General features: G+C 44.2%; 1 protein-coding gene across 1 annotated transcript in view; it reads right to left on the bottom strand.

Annotated features, from left to right (window-relative positions):
- Positions 1-10,704, bottom strand: part of Elavl1 (ELAV like RNA binding protein 1) — a 43,880-nt gene extending 33,176 nt beyond the window's left edge. Inside the window, exon 1 of the mRNA XM_032887253.1 lies at positions 10,563-10,704. The gene's annotated coding sequence lies outside the window, so the exon portion shown is untranslated. The remainder of the gene's footprint in view (positions 1-10,562) is intronic.
- Between the last annotated feature and the right edge of the window lie 3,893 nt (positions 10,705-14,597).

The following is a 14,597-nucleotide window of genomic DNA, read 5'->3' on the forward strand; positions in this document are numbered from 1 at the left end:
CTCACAAGAGGCAGGAGGATCAAGGCAAGCTTGGTCTACAGAGCAAGTTCTAAGGCAGGCAGAAATACAGAGAATCCCTGTGTCAAAAACAACACAGCAGCAATAATAACAGCAAAAAGAAGCAAACAACAAAAAACTTGAATATGAAGTTTGTTAAAAATGAGATTCAAGGACTGGAGAGGTAGCTCAGTGATTAAGAGCACCAATTTGAATTCAATTCCTAGCAACCACATGGTGACAACTCATAACCATCTATAATGGGATCTGATGCCCTCTGTTGGCGTGTCTGAAGACAGCGGTGTGTACGCACATATATAGAATAAATAAATAAATCTTTAAAAAAAAGAAAATGAGATTCAAAACATCTCTTCCTTCTTCTTTTCCCTTTTTTCTCTTTCTCTTTACTCCCCTACTACTCCTTCCTTTTTCATGGTGCTGAAAATGGAATCTTTTTTTTTTTTTTCTTTTTTTTCGGAGCTGAGGACCGAACCCAGGGCCTTACGCTTGCTAGGCAAGCGCTCTACCGCTGAGCTAAATCCCCAACCTGAAAATGGAATCTTATGAACCTTTTTTTTTTCTTCACTCCTCTAAGAATTGTGCTTTTACTTCTCCCCCATTCGTTCTGTTTTCAATAGCTGATCAACTGACAAAAATTTCAACTCATTACCTTTTATAAAGTTTTACTAGAATATAATCATTTTCTTTGAGCTATCCTACTATCTAAAGTTTAACTTTTTTCTCCTAAAAAACAATGACACAGTTGAGTAGTAACAAACTAGTAATAGCCACATGGCCCACATAGCCCAAAACATTCACCATCTGGCTTTTTACAGGAAAAAAAAATGCCTACCACTATTTGTTGCCTTTGTCCTCTCCCTCCCTTCTCCACCCATTCTGAGTCTCCAAAGGGTTTCCACAGGGAACTCCTATATAGCCCATGCTACAAAAGATTCAACCTAGTAGCACAGCTCAGGATACAGTGCTTACCTCACAACTGTGAACAAACCCTGGGTCTGACTCCTAGCACTGCCAGCAGTCAGACTCTATGTAGCCGAGGCAGGAGTTACGGCATGTGCCACCAAGCCAATCCTCTTTTTTCGAGACAGGGTTTCTCTGTGCATCCCTGGCTGTCAAAGAACTTGCTCTATAGACCAGGCTGGCTTTGAACTCAGCGATCTACCTCCTTCTACCTCCTGAGTGCTGGGATTAACATTGGACTGATCAAAGAATTCTTAAGATAGAATACCAAAAGCATCAGTATTCATTAAGAAATAAATAGATGGGGGTTGGGGATTTAGCTCAGTGGTAGAGCGCTTACATAGGAAGCAAAAGGCCCTGGGTTCGGTCCCCACCTCCGAGGGAAAAAAAAAAAAAAAAAAAAGACAAGACACAGACAGACAGACGGACAGGCACACACAGACACACACACACACAGAAAAAAAAAAAGAAATAAATAGATGTAATCAAAAAGTAAAACTGTGCTGTGTAAGACCATGCTGGAAGAAAGAAATACCCAAAGCCTGAGAAAAGTATTTGCCAGGAAGGGAGGGAGAACACCTAGAAATAGTTTCTCATTATTCTTTATTTTGTCTTTTTAAGACTCGCGCGCGCGTGCGTGTGTGTAGGTCTCTCTGTTTATCCTGGAACTTGCTCTATAGATCAGGCTAGTCTCAAACCATTCTTTTTAAATATGCATATAGGTATTTTGCCTAAATGTGTCTGTGCAGCAAACGTGTGCCTGATGCCTGTGGAAGCAGAGAGGTATCAAACCCCATGGACTTTGAGTTACAGACAATTCTAATGAGGGCACTAGGAAATGAACCCATATCCAGTGTTCTTAACCACCAAGCTTTGATGACACAATTTTAAAAAGCTCTTAAGACTGGACAAGTCAGACAGGCAGACCTTTTGTTATTATGGTGCGCACTACTCTTTTAGTGTACTAAATGGTTTTTCTTCCTATGGTGGTCTACCATCTTACCAAAAAGCCCCCGATGTTCTCAATTAACTACCAGAAATGTACTGGTGATATACATAAATAGTGTTTATTAGAAATTTATTTCTGATAAGTATAAGTTCACAGTATGGTGTGCACAAGTGTAAACACATATAGACACGACTTCACTTAAGGAAGAAGGGGAGGCATGGCAGCTGGAGTGATGGCCTAATGAGAACTTAAGTTCAAATCCTTAGCATATGTGTTAATAGACAGACATGTACGACTGCCTGTGTAAGCCCAGCACTGTAAAGGAGAAAGCAAGAGTGATGGGGCTTGCTGTCTTCCAAACTAGCTTCAGGTTTGGTGAGACCCTTTTTCAAAGCATAATGCAGAAAGTGACAGAGCAGACCCAACTTAAAACAAGAGAATGTAGATCAGAAGTTCAAAGTTATCCTCATCTAAATAGCAGTCCCCCAAAACAAACAGAACTGGGGAGATAGTATAAAGGTAGATGTGGCCAGTTGTGTAGCAAAACAGAAGAGACCTTAGGAGAAGAAAGACTCTAGATATGAAGTCCAAAGAACAATTCATTTTCATATTCATGGTTTGTTCTTTGACATCCACACATGTACAGCAACACTCTTGACCACTTAACACAAAAAATTAACTGAAATTTTAAAATAAGCCAACACCTAAAACTTAAAAAAAAAAAAAAAAAAAAGCAGATGATTTTGAAAGTACACCAAAGAGATATGTAGATGGCAATAAACATATGGGAAGAGGTACAACATCATTAGTTAGGCAGAGAGGCTACGTCCACCTAGTAGAATGGCTAAAACAAAATATAACAACAGGAAAATGTCCATTCTGGAGAGGATGGGGGGAGAAGTTAGACTTTCTATATGTAGCAATAGTAGGAATGCAAAAATGTTATAGTCGGGGCTGGAGATATGGCTCAGCGGTTAGAGCACTGACTACTCTCCCAGAGGTCCTGAGTTCAATTCCCAGCAACCACATGGTGGCTCACAACCATCTGTAATGGGATCTGATGCCCTCTTCTGGTGTGTCTGAAAAAAAAAAAAAAAAAAAGCTACAGTGTACTCTTAGGCATAAAATAAATCTTAAAAGAAAATGTTATAGTCAATTTGATGAATTGGCAATTGGCAGTCTCTGAGTTGAATATGGACACGTAGTATGTGACCTGGCAATCATGCTCCTAGTACTGTTTGGTTCTTTTCTTTTACCCATACTCTAACTCTGAAATACACCATGTAGCCCAAACCTATGACAGCACTACTGCCTTAGCCTCTGAAAGGCTAAGAGTAAAGAGGTGTAAGCCACCACATCTGTCTTCTACTCTTGTTCAACGCAAAAGAAATGAAAATCTGGGTTCATATAAAAATATATACACAAATCCACACAGCATTATCTATAATCACTGCAAGTCTGAAAAAATAAAGTAAGTCACTGATGGAGAAATTACAGTACGTCTTACAATGAAACACGACTCGGCAATGAAAAGGCACTACTAATCCATACTACATACATGACTTTCAAATATATTTTACTGGGGAAGTCAAATACATTTTACTGGGGATAGAGAGCAGACTAAAAAAAGCCACCTCTTCTGAGGGTTTTAGGACATTCTAATCCAACTTAGGATGATCCATCTTAAAAATGTCTCCCTATGGAAACAGGATCGGTTTGTAGTCCAGGCTGATCCTCTATCTTGTGATTTTAGATAGATAGATAGATAGACAGACAGACAGACTGATTTTAAATAAGTTTAATTTTATGTGTACGAATGTTCTGCCTATATGTATATCTGTATGTACAAGGTGTAGGCCTGGTGCACTCAGAGGTCAGAAGGCAATGGATTCCGTGGAACTGGAATCATCCATTAAGATGATTACGAGCCACCATGTGGGTTCTGGGAATTAAATTTTTAAGTAGCACATGCTTTTAATCCTAGCACTCATGAGCCACAGACAGGTAGACAGACCACTATGATCTTGAGGTCAGCCTAGCCCACAGATTTCTAGGCCAGCCAGGATTACATACTGAAACCCTTTAAAACCAAACCAAACCAAACCAAACCAAGCCAAGCCTCATATACTGGGGCTTGTTAGTAGTAGCTCAGTACTTAAAGATTTCTTGCCCACCATGCATGAGGCCCTGGGTCCCACCACTGCATCACATGGGAGTGGGGGAGTGGTAGTACACAACTGTAATCCCAGTATTTGTGAGGTGGAATTCAGAAGTTCAAAGTCATACACACACACACACACACACACACACACACACACACACACAAATATATAGATGTTTGAAGGCCAACCTGGGCTCCTCAGACCCTTTCTCAAAACAGAACATCCTTCAAACAGTCCTATAAAAAGATGAGTAAAATTTTCTATAATGCAAATTAAAAACTAAAATTAAGATTTAAACAAACAAAACCTTTGTCACACTGCTTCACAGCATGGCCATGGGCAGTCAAAGCTGAACACTTTTTGCAGGTCAAGTCTACAGCCAACTGGCAGCATGGAGCCAGCCTTTTGGTACTTCAGAGGCTATTCTAGTCAACCTTTAAGAATGCTGCCCTTAACCATTTCCAAATCTGGGTGGCCCAACCTGGGTCCAACTGGTCCTGTGCCCATAAGCTCTAACCATAACAGGTCTTGTGACTATCCAGTTAAAATGACTACTACCAAGCCACTGCCACCTCCTGCTCTTATGTCAACTCCCTTTATTCCCAGGCTTTCCCTGTTAGCATCCAGTAAAGCTCAGAGGTCACACAATTTTGCTCATGGTCAATAAGGCTGTTAATAAGTGACGGATCTTGGCCTTGTCACTACATGGTGGTGTCCCAGAATGAATCATACCGCTGTGATGGTGTCCCTATTGAATTTTCCAGCCTGTGTCCCAAGCCTGGCTTTGACCTACGTAGGGCAAAAGGCTGCTCTATTTCTCAACTATAAAAAACCAACCTAACAAACAAAAAACATAGAAATATGAGCATGTGCTTTTGTTTTAATCCTAGGTTTATTGATTCAGGGCTACTTTAGACTGTCCGAAGCAGTTGACCATAATTTGCAACATGCTCTAGCAGAAGCATGGTTTTGCCAGCTGCAGATAATTTCTGTGATTATGTGAGGGTACATACATTCAAGGGCCCCCCAAGATGTGTTAGGGATGTTGGCTGTGGCTTGATAGTTAAGATGTGGTCAAAGAAGAAACAATAGAAAAGAAATTAGATTCAGAGATCTTTCTCCTCCATCCTTGTTTCTCTACCTACTGTTGGGGTTGAAAGTGTGTGTGTGTGTGTGTGTGTGTGTGTGTGTGTGCGTGCGCGCACGCGCGCATGAAATAAAGGGTGGGAAAAAGAACCCACAAAGTAGCAAAAACAAACTACACTCAATTCCTCAGCACCACGGCATAAGTCTTTATTACTTCCTCAATCACTGATTTAAAATTATTTAATTTTCACCAATATCAAGAGTGAGATGTTGGCAGGGAAGATGGTTCAGTAAGTGAAGAGTTTATTGAACAAGACTGATAATCTGAGTTTGATCCCCAGAAACACATGTAAAAGTAAAAAGAACCAACTCCACAAAGTTGTGCTCTGAACTTCACATGTGCTCCACACCAAAATAAGTAACAACATAAATACAGCAAGGACTAAGGGCCAAGGCCATATATACATACATACATACATACATACATACATACATACATACATACATACCTACCTACCTACCTATCTACCTACCTGGCCAAGGTCCCAACTACCACTAATTATGTAGTCATGTTTCTAGCAATTGAGGTTAACACATCCCAAGTTCAGGGAATGAGCTCATGCTAGGAAAATGACCTTTTCATCATGGTAAATCCCCTGCCAGGTAAGGATAGGTAAGGATAGACCACTGTTATCTAATGGGCCCCAAAATCCGGGTTCAGGGAACCCTGGTGTTACACAGTAGGAAAGGAAGTTATAGGCTCTCAGATTTCACCAAGGATATTGTATACCTAGAGTCTTTGAGATGGGTGGTAGGGTGGGAGGCAAATCACCGAGGAAATGCTCTGTTGGCAGAAAAAAAACAAAACAAAACAAAACAAAAACCTGAACCAATTATGACCACCACCACCCATCAAGGGCTCAGACAGATGAGGCACATACAGATCCTTACCGGCCTCTGTCCAGTCAAGAAAAGGAAAGCCACTTGGCTGGGGTAGCTCCAGCTAAGTAAGTTCACAGTAGGTCAAGTGCAGAGAGGTAGCCTGACCAGTCCAAGTGCTCTACGGGCCTAGGAACTTGGCTAGCTCTAGAGTCTTGCTGAATGCCCCAGTAACTTAGAGCTGGTGAAGCTCTCACAGAGAGAGCACAGCAACACAATAAGGCATGAAAACCCACGGGCTCTACCCCACTTCCAAAGCGAATTCTGTCAGGCAATTAATTATCTGAAAAATGGTGAGGATAAATCATTTCATGTTCTCACCGTGGATGCTACCGACTGCAACAAAACACACGATAAATGTGGATACTCTTACTCCTAAAACCAAGGTGTATGACTCCCTAAGCTGTCTCCTGACCATACCCTTCTCCAAACCTTTCCATCACCTTGAATTACTTTCTACAGTGGCACTACATACTTGTCCTCCAAGTAATCTCTATTTCCTCTATCTAATCCAGTTCTTTTTTTATCTTTATTAACTTGAGTATTTCTTATTTACATTTCAATTGTTATTCTCTAATCCAGTTCTAATACAAGTTCTGCCTCTCCTTCCTCTTGACTGTCTTTCTCAGGTCCCTGTTCCCTCTTACCTAGCCCAACTCCTAACTGTGTCTGTAAACCCAACTTAACCTGTTCCTCCAAATGACTCCTCTTCCAGTGTCTCCAGGTTTCTCTGTTCATGGTGACATCAACCTTGACTGGTTGCTGTGCACTATTCTCTCCTGTCAATCCTTCCTCTGGCATAAAGGTTTCTTTGAAGGGTAATCTCATCCAGTCACTTTTGAACTCCACATTTTCTTCTCCGGGCTCAGGTGGAATGCCAACCATGTGCCAGCCAGGCACTGGGAACACAAATCAGGAGCAATTCCAACCTCAGCAGATCAGTTTAACCTTTTCCTAGTTTTATCTCCACATTTACCCTCCTAGACCTCTTGGTTTGGCTTAACTGGTATACTCGGGCCTGGCACCCTCTTGATGCCTTTCTTTTCTCATATTCTGCTCATCTGCTGATCCTAGACAGCCCTCTCCATTCCTCTTTGATTGGAATCTGCTTGAAAACAAATCCTCAGTAACCAATAATCATTCCATTCAATATACTTTGTATGAAATCAAACCTTCCCTTTTAATTTGACTTTCTTGAGACAGGGCTTCAATGCAGCCCAGACTAGTCTTAAATCTCATAGATGGCAATATCTGCCCCTAACTCTTGAGCACTGGGATTACAGGCACGAGAAACTATTCCTGGTTTATAGGGTGCTGGGTATTAAAACTAAGACTCCATGTATAAGAGGCAAACACTCTACCAACCAAGCTACATCCTCAATCCTGATGAGGTCACTTCTTCCTAGTGATAAGAGAGAGAAAAGAGAACTTGGCAATCTTTCTTGAGAATAGAAAGGTAGGTATAGATTATAGAGCACAGCAGTGAGTATCCACTGTGGGACTGGACATGGATATTCTATTACCATCCTATTTCCTCCATTCTGTTTCAGCCATGTGCTCTTGTCTTCAGGCATACATTAAACTGCTTTGTCTTTCTTTTCAAGTTCTCTATGGCCACTCATCTTTGCAGCACTCAAACATTAGGTAGGGCTGGCCATCGTTGCTCTTCCTCATGTCCAAATTCCTTAACTGTGTTTCAGTGTTCCCTTGTTTCTCTGTATTGTATTAGCAATTTCTCCAACTTAAGGAGAGCAATCACCTAACTGGTTTTCTGCCTGCCAATCAGTGCATCCTTTGCAAATGTGATTCCCTCTGTCAACTAATGCAAGTCTGGAGTGGGCCTTCATAATATCTGAGGTCTCTTCCCAACAGACCTGCTACCCCCTTCCTTCTACTTTCCCCAAAGTTCCATACCCGATATGGTTTCTTGAACTAAGGGAAGGCCTACCTACTCCACTCATCAAATTCTTGAAGAGCACTAGTCTTTTTAATGTTTCCCACTAGTCTTTTACCTGGCTACTTCCTCTAGGCCCGTCTGCCTTAACAACTCCAGGGAACATTTTGGGGTCTCCTGGGCTTGAATAATAGTTCCTTTTCCTGTGCTTCCACATCACCTGGTGCACTACTATTGCTCACCAGCCAGGTTGAAATCATCTAAACATAGGTCATATACACCACGGCCTCTCCAGAGCCTACCCTCTGGGCTAGAACACAACTTGGGGGAGGGGGACATAAGGCTTACTTCCCTCTTGTTGGCCAATTTCCTTAGGTCTTTCTCTGTAGAACTAGTACCACCTAGGGGCCAAAGGACCGCACTGCATCTCACTCACCATTCACTATTTAACTAGCTTGAATACACTGAATGTGATGGGAACACAAACCAGGGAACAGTTCACTCTGGAGAAAAAGCCTTGGCATTTGGAGGCAGCTTCAAATGGTGCCTGTGCTGAGCTGGGCCACAAAGTTTTCCAGGGAAAGAGTAGAAAGGGTCAGAGAAGGGGGTGGGGGTATCCCAAGCTAAGAGTCAGAGAAGGGTGTAGGGACATCTCAAGCTAAGGGGTTCTGGTTTTAAACTTCAGAACCATTTGAACAGCCCAGCACATTTTTTTTTTCATGCCCCAAGACTTCTTTTAATCAGGAGACTCATAGATCTGCGTCTTCAAAAGTCAACTCCTGCTGTTGTGCAAAGACAGAGAAATAAGTGTAAGAAGCAACTAAGCACAGGAGTATGTTCTTCAGTCTCTCCCTTTCCACCATTCTTGAACACAGTCAAACTGAAGTTGTTTCCCTCAAACCAGTGTTTCAACCAGAAACATTTTCTATTTCTCTCAGCTTCTTCACAGAGAAGTCACAGCATTAAATTTGTGTGTTTTGTTTGCATATATGTGTGGGATCCTCTGGAACGGGAGTTTTGGATGGTTGTGAGCCATGATGTTGTGAGCTAGGAATTGAATGCAGGTCCTCTACAAGAGCAACAAGTGCTTCTGTCCACGGAGCTACCTCTCCAGCCCCACAGCATTGTCAAAACCAGATCTCAACAGTTTTGCACTCACCAGTTAAAAGGCAGTAAGTATGTTGGAGGTATCTTAATGCTTTCAAACCCTGCACTGGCCTCAGTGTACGAGATTATCCTAAGTTTCACTTTTTTCTCTAAAATGGATATCATAACACATACCTTAGGGACTGGAGACAGGCCCACGAAGTATTAACACATGGTAGTTTGTTGAAAGATTGTGGTGATTATTTGTAACTGCAAGTACTCCATGTGTGGCATGCACAATACTTTTACCCTGCTACTTTACAGGCAATTGAATACAGCTTACTCGAGATCTTAGGAGCTTCACCCAGATCATCAGAAATAGGGCCAGAAGAACTTTTCAGGAAGATTGCTTAAGGATTTCTCACCTCTGTGTATGTGTACGTGTTTTGGTGGTGGGTAGAATGAGAGAAAGACCCTAACAACCAATGCCTCAATGTGGTTTTGGTACTCACAACTGAAAAAAGTAGGAGGCAAAGATGCTAACATTCAGTAGGCAGAGAAGCCAGGCATGCTATCCAACTTTCTACAATGCATAGAGCAGCCAGACCCCCACAACCAACCATTATCTGACTCTAACTGCCTATAACAAGGGGGTTAAGAAAGCTTTCTCTAACATCCGATCTTGCCCCTTCTAGAGCTCTGGCCAGCGGTGTCCCACATGAACACTTCCGACAATGGAAGCTCTGTCTAGTGCAAAAAAGTTCTCCACCTGCTCTGCAGATAGTAGGTGTCAAAACCCATTCTGACATGCTTTAGCAGCAGAAGACGAGAAAAGGAAGACCCGTCGTCACTCCCCATTGTTCAACAGCATGCAATTGGTCTTTTCAATATTTACACATTATTTTACAAATGAACAGCTTTGTTAGAGATGGCGATCAAGGAAAAAATTTCCTTTCTCTTCTAGGACTTCCACACATACAGAAGAAAGGTTTGCACACTTCTAAAAGGACCTCACGACCCATCACGGTGTATCCTGAAAATAGTCCACAAAAGAAATCTATAGGATTTCTCGAAGGAGCAAGTCTGTGGGCCGTGACCTCTGGCGCCCAAGGCCCTCGCTCCACTCTTCCACCCCCGGATCACCCGGCCTCCGAGATCAACTATCTGGGGCCCCCAAGCCTCGGAGCCCGGCCCCCCAAAGCGCGTGCCCACGCCGTGTCCTTCTCCCGCCTCTCTCGCGGGAGCCCAGAGAGGAATCTGCCCGGGGGGAGGCTTGTCGCCAACCTGAATCAAACAGAGTCGGTTCTCACTCGCCTAGCCGCGGCCCACACGCGCGTCTCCATAACCAGGCCTACCGCGGCCTGGGGCCTTCGGCCGGTGCAGGCCCGGCGGACGCCCGCGGGGCTAGGCGAGCTCAGGCCCTGGCGCGGCCTACTCTTTCGGAAGTCGCCGAAGCCTCTGGCCTCACCTGAACACGGGCGGGAAGGCCCGGGACTCTGCTCCGGGGCGGGCGGCGCGGTGATAACGGCTCCGCACGGCCTCGGTAGCGGTGGTGGCGGCGGCAGAGCGGTAGCGGCGACGGCGACGGCGACGGCTGCGGCTCCTCCTCAGCGCGCACGACCCGCTCCCCGGCCCCGCGGCCCAGACACGCCCCCCTCCCCAGCGCGCTCTACTATTGGTTAATGTTTTTGAAGAACCGATCCTCATTGGTTGGCATGTCTGTCGCGGTACTCGGGAGCGCGCGGCGGAGGTGGGACTTCCTGTCGGCGTCGTCCGCGGTGGACCAGGGCGCCCAGTGGAGTCGCGGAGTAGCTATCGGTGGCCGCGGAGGGGCGAGTTGGAGCCTGGCTCGCAGTGGACGCTGACTGGACGTCAAGGCCAAAGAGTGGCGCTTTTTATAGAACGCACTTCGTGTGGTTCTCACAATGCGTGCTGTGCAGCCGCTCACTTCCGAAGTAAGCAAGGAGGTCATCGGGAGTCCAGGCTAGGAGGACAGGATCCTCGATTCGAATCCCGGCCCGGACATTTCCGGTCTGCCTGCGGTTGAGCATTGGCTGACGTCACTTCTCCTGGCCTCAGTTTCCTTAACTGGTGAAGCGGGGTAAAGGATGTGGGCAGCATGGGCAGCCTCTGGGAATATAACGTTAAAATTTCTTGGCTTTAAGATTTTCTTAATGTGTATGCATGGGTTCAGCCTGCGTGTCTGTGCACCACGTGCGTGTAGTGCATATGGAAATCAAAGAGAATGTCGGACCCTTTCCGACTAGTATTAATAGACTGCTGTTAACTGCATTTGGGTGCGGAGAACTGAACCCATGTCCTCTGGAAGAGCAGCCGATGCTCTTAATTTCTGGGGCATCTTTCCAAGACCCATCTCCTTCGAAATTTTAAATGCCTACAAACATAGTCGGGCAGTGAGCAGCCTGTCTCTTTTTGGGGGCTGCTGTTCTGGGCTAGTGCTATCAGACACGTATATGCCAGCCTGTTTGATTTAAAAAGTCGTCTCTGCCTCTTTCCGATTTATTTTTTATTATTATTTTTTTTAGCATGTTTGTTTTCTTTTAGTCAGGATCTTCCTGAGTAGTCCTGGCTTGGAACTTCTAAACCAGGTTGATCATTGATCCGCCTGCTTCTGCTTCCTGGGTGCTGGCTTTAAAGGTGATGTGTATGTTTTGAGACAGTGTCTCATATAATCCAGGTTGGGTGTCAGTGAAACGACCCTTATGCTTCCATCTCCCAGGTTCTAGAGTTACAGGCCTGCAACACAGCAGCTGGCTATAGGTAACCTTTTAAAGACAGTTTCACGGGATTCGAAAAAATGTTATGTTTTAATATTTTGTATTATGTCTGTATTATTTGTATGTATGTTTGTGTTTTTAAAGGATGATGTTTATGTGTATATAATATGTATATATTATAATATGTATGTGTTTGTGTGAGCATATATGTGAAAATCAAAGGATTCATTGCAGGAGTCAAATTTTCCATCATAAGGAACCTGGGGGTTGAACTCAGGTTGTCACACTCAGGAGCCAGTGTCTATTCAACAAAGCCATCTTTATAGCACTGTGATGTTCTTTTTTTAAATTAATTTATTTGCTTAACATCCTGATTGCTGCCCCAACTCTTGGTCCCCCTCTCACAGAGTTCCCCCTTCCCAAATCCTTCTCTGAGGAGGTGGAGTCCCCCATCCCCATAACCCCCTTACCCTGGCACATGGAGTCTCTGCAGGGATAGGCACATCCTCTCTCATTAAGGCTAGACAAGGCAGCGATTATGGGAGCATATTCTGCCCCCTGTAACATTCTTGATCAGCTTTGTACAGTAAAACTTTTAAGGAAGCCACAAAGTTGTTGCTATATGGCAACTTAAATTTTGAAAATTATGTATGAACTCAGGAGATAAGTAGAAGGGTCAGAAGTTCGTGAGCAGGATGGAAAGGTGGCACAGCAGTTATGAATAGTCACTACTTTGCAGAGGACCATGATTGAATTGAATTCCCATCAACCCATCTATTGACTCACAACTACCTTTAACTCCATCACTAGGGATATAACACCCTCTTCTGTCCTCTGGGGCACTGCACTCACATATACAAATCCATATGCAGCCATACATATACATACGTAATTTAGAAATAAAAATACAATCTTCCCTTAAAATGTTCATTCTTGACTCTGTAGCAAATTGAAGACCAGCCTCAACTACATGTGACCCTATTTTTTAAAAAGTAAGTTATTAGTTGAAGGTAAAAAATAACGGGTCTGCAAGATGGCTCAGCAGGATGAGGCACTGCTGGACATCACTCTCCAGGACCCACAGGGTAGAGAGAACGGACTCTGCAAATTGTCTGGCCTTGTTGAGCCTCTTTAGGAGAAGATGTGCCTCTTGCTTTCATATCCACACATTGGCACACATACTATTTTTTTTATTGTAAACCCCAGATTTTTTTTTTTTTTTTAATAGCAACACGCAGCACACTCTTTTTTTTTTTTTTTTTTTTTTTTTTTTTTCGAGCTGGGGACCGAACCAGGGCCTTATGATGCTAGGCAAGCTCTACCGCTGAGCTAAATCCCCAACCCCCAGATATTTTTAATAGTTTTATTTAACCATATTTCAACATATGATCAGAGTTTAAAGTTATGAGATCTTTTGCCAGGAGGTGGTGATGCACACCTTTATGAGGCAGATTTGAGGCCAGCATGGTCTACAGAGCAAGTTCTAGGACAGCCAAGGCTATATAGAGAAACCCTATCTAAAAAAAGAAAAAAAAAGCTATGAGATCTTTTATAGTCTGTGTTTTTCTTCCATTTGTTTTTGAAATCTAGTGTACATTTTACATATCAAATTGGACCAGTTGCAGTTCAAGGATTCAGCAGTTCTATGTTGCCATTAGACCATGAGCTATTCTAAGAGGAGGCAGAAAAATCAAGTGGGCTCCATCTGAAGTGTTTTTAAAGGGGTAAGAAGGGAAGGAAGGTGGGAAGGGGAATGTGGAAGGAAAGGATTGTAGTTCATAGGCACCAGGAATTGGGGAAGATGGGACATGAAGAGGAGAGGAAGGTGGGAAGGGGAATGTGGAAGGAAGGGATTGTAGTTCATAGGCACCAGGGAGTGGGGAAGATGGGACATGAAGAGGAGCTGTCAGTAGTCACTTTCTTTGATTTTTAGTATTGCCCTGCAGAGTGTGCAGAAATTATGGGTCTGGGAGATAGCTTAATGGGTAGGAGGTTTGCTATGCGAGCACGAGGACCTAGTCCCGAGCCTGGGTGCACACATAAGAAACCTAGTGTGGCCTGTGTGTGTGGGAAGCAGAGATGGGAAGATTGATGGGACTTGCTGGCTGCCAATCCAGCTCAGGTAGACTGTGTTTCAAAGGAATAAGGCAGGCAGTGACGGGGAACAGGATACTCATGTGGGGCAGCGGATCGTGCCAGGAAAAGGTTGAGTGGGTTCAGGGACCCCAACACCCATCTGAGGATACTAGGTGTTCCCTGCTCCCTACAGACTCCTGGCCTGGAACACGTGACCACACTCCCCACATAGGGATGTGAGGGCCAGGTAGCACAAAACAGAGTTCTAATGAGCTGATGGGCCCTGGGGATTTAACCAAACTTTCTTCCCAGACATTCCTCCCTACGAAGGTCCGCCCTGAGGAAGTGGTATGCGCCCATTTTCCAAGATGGAACAGTGAATAAATGGTCTGAATAATCATGGACTGCCTCTCTCATTAAGAACTGCCATGAGGATCGTGGAGGGAGCCTTCGTCTACAGAGCTTCCAAGTCTAAGTCTCCTGCAAAAGGCCCCTCCTTGCTAGTCAGAGTCATTGTCTCTGTCATCGTCCTCTGTCCCTATCCCCAGGCTTATCTTCAGCCATTGGACCCCCAACTCGTCCTTGCAATTTCCAGCAGCATCTGGATGTCTGGGAGTCAGGGAACCCCAACTTTGGCCCCTAGCCTGGGCTGCATTCTCCCACCCCCTGAGTGGTGCTACCCACAAACC

This window comes from Rattus rattus, chromosome 16 (genome assembly GCF_011064425.1).
Source record: "Rattus rattus isolate New Zealand chromosome 16, Rrattus_CSIRO_v1, whole genome shotgun sequence".
In the NCBI taxonomy this organism is placed as follows: Eukaryota; Metazoa; Chordata; class Mammalia; order Rodentia; family Muridae; genus Rattus; species Rattus rattus.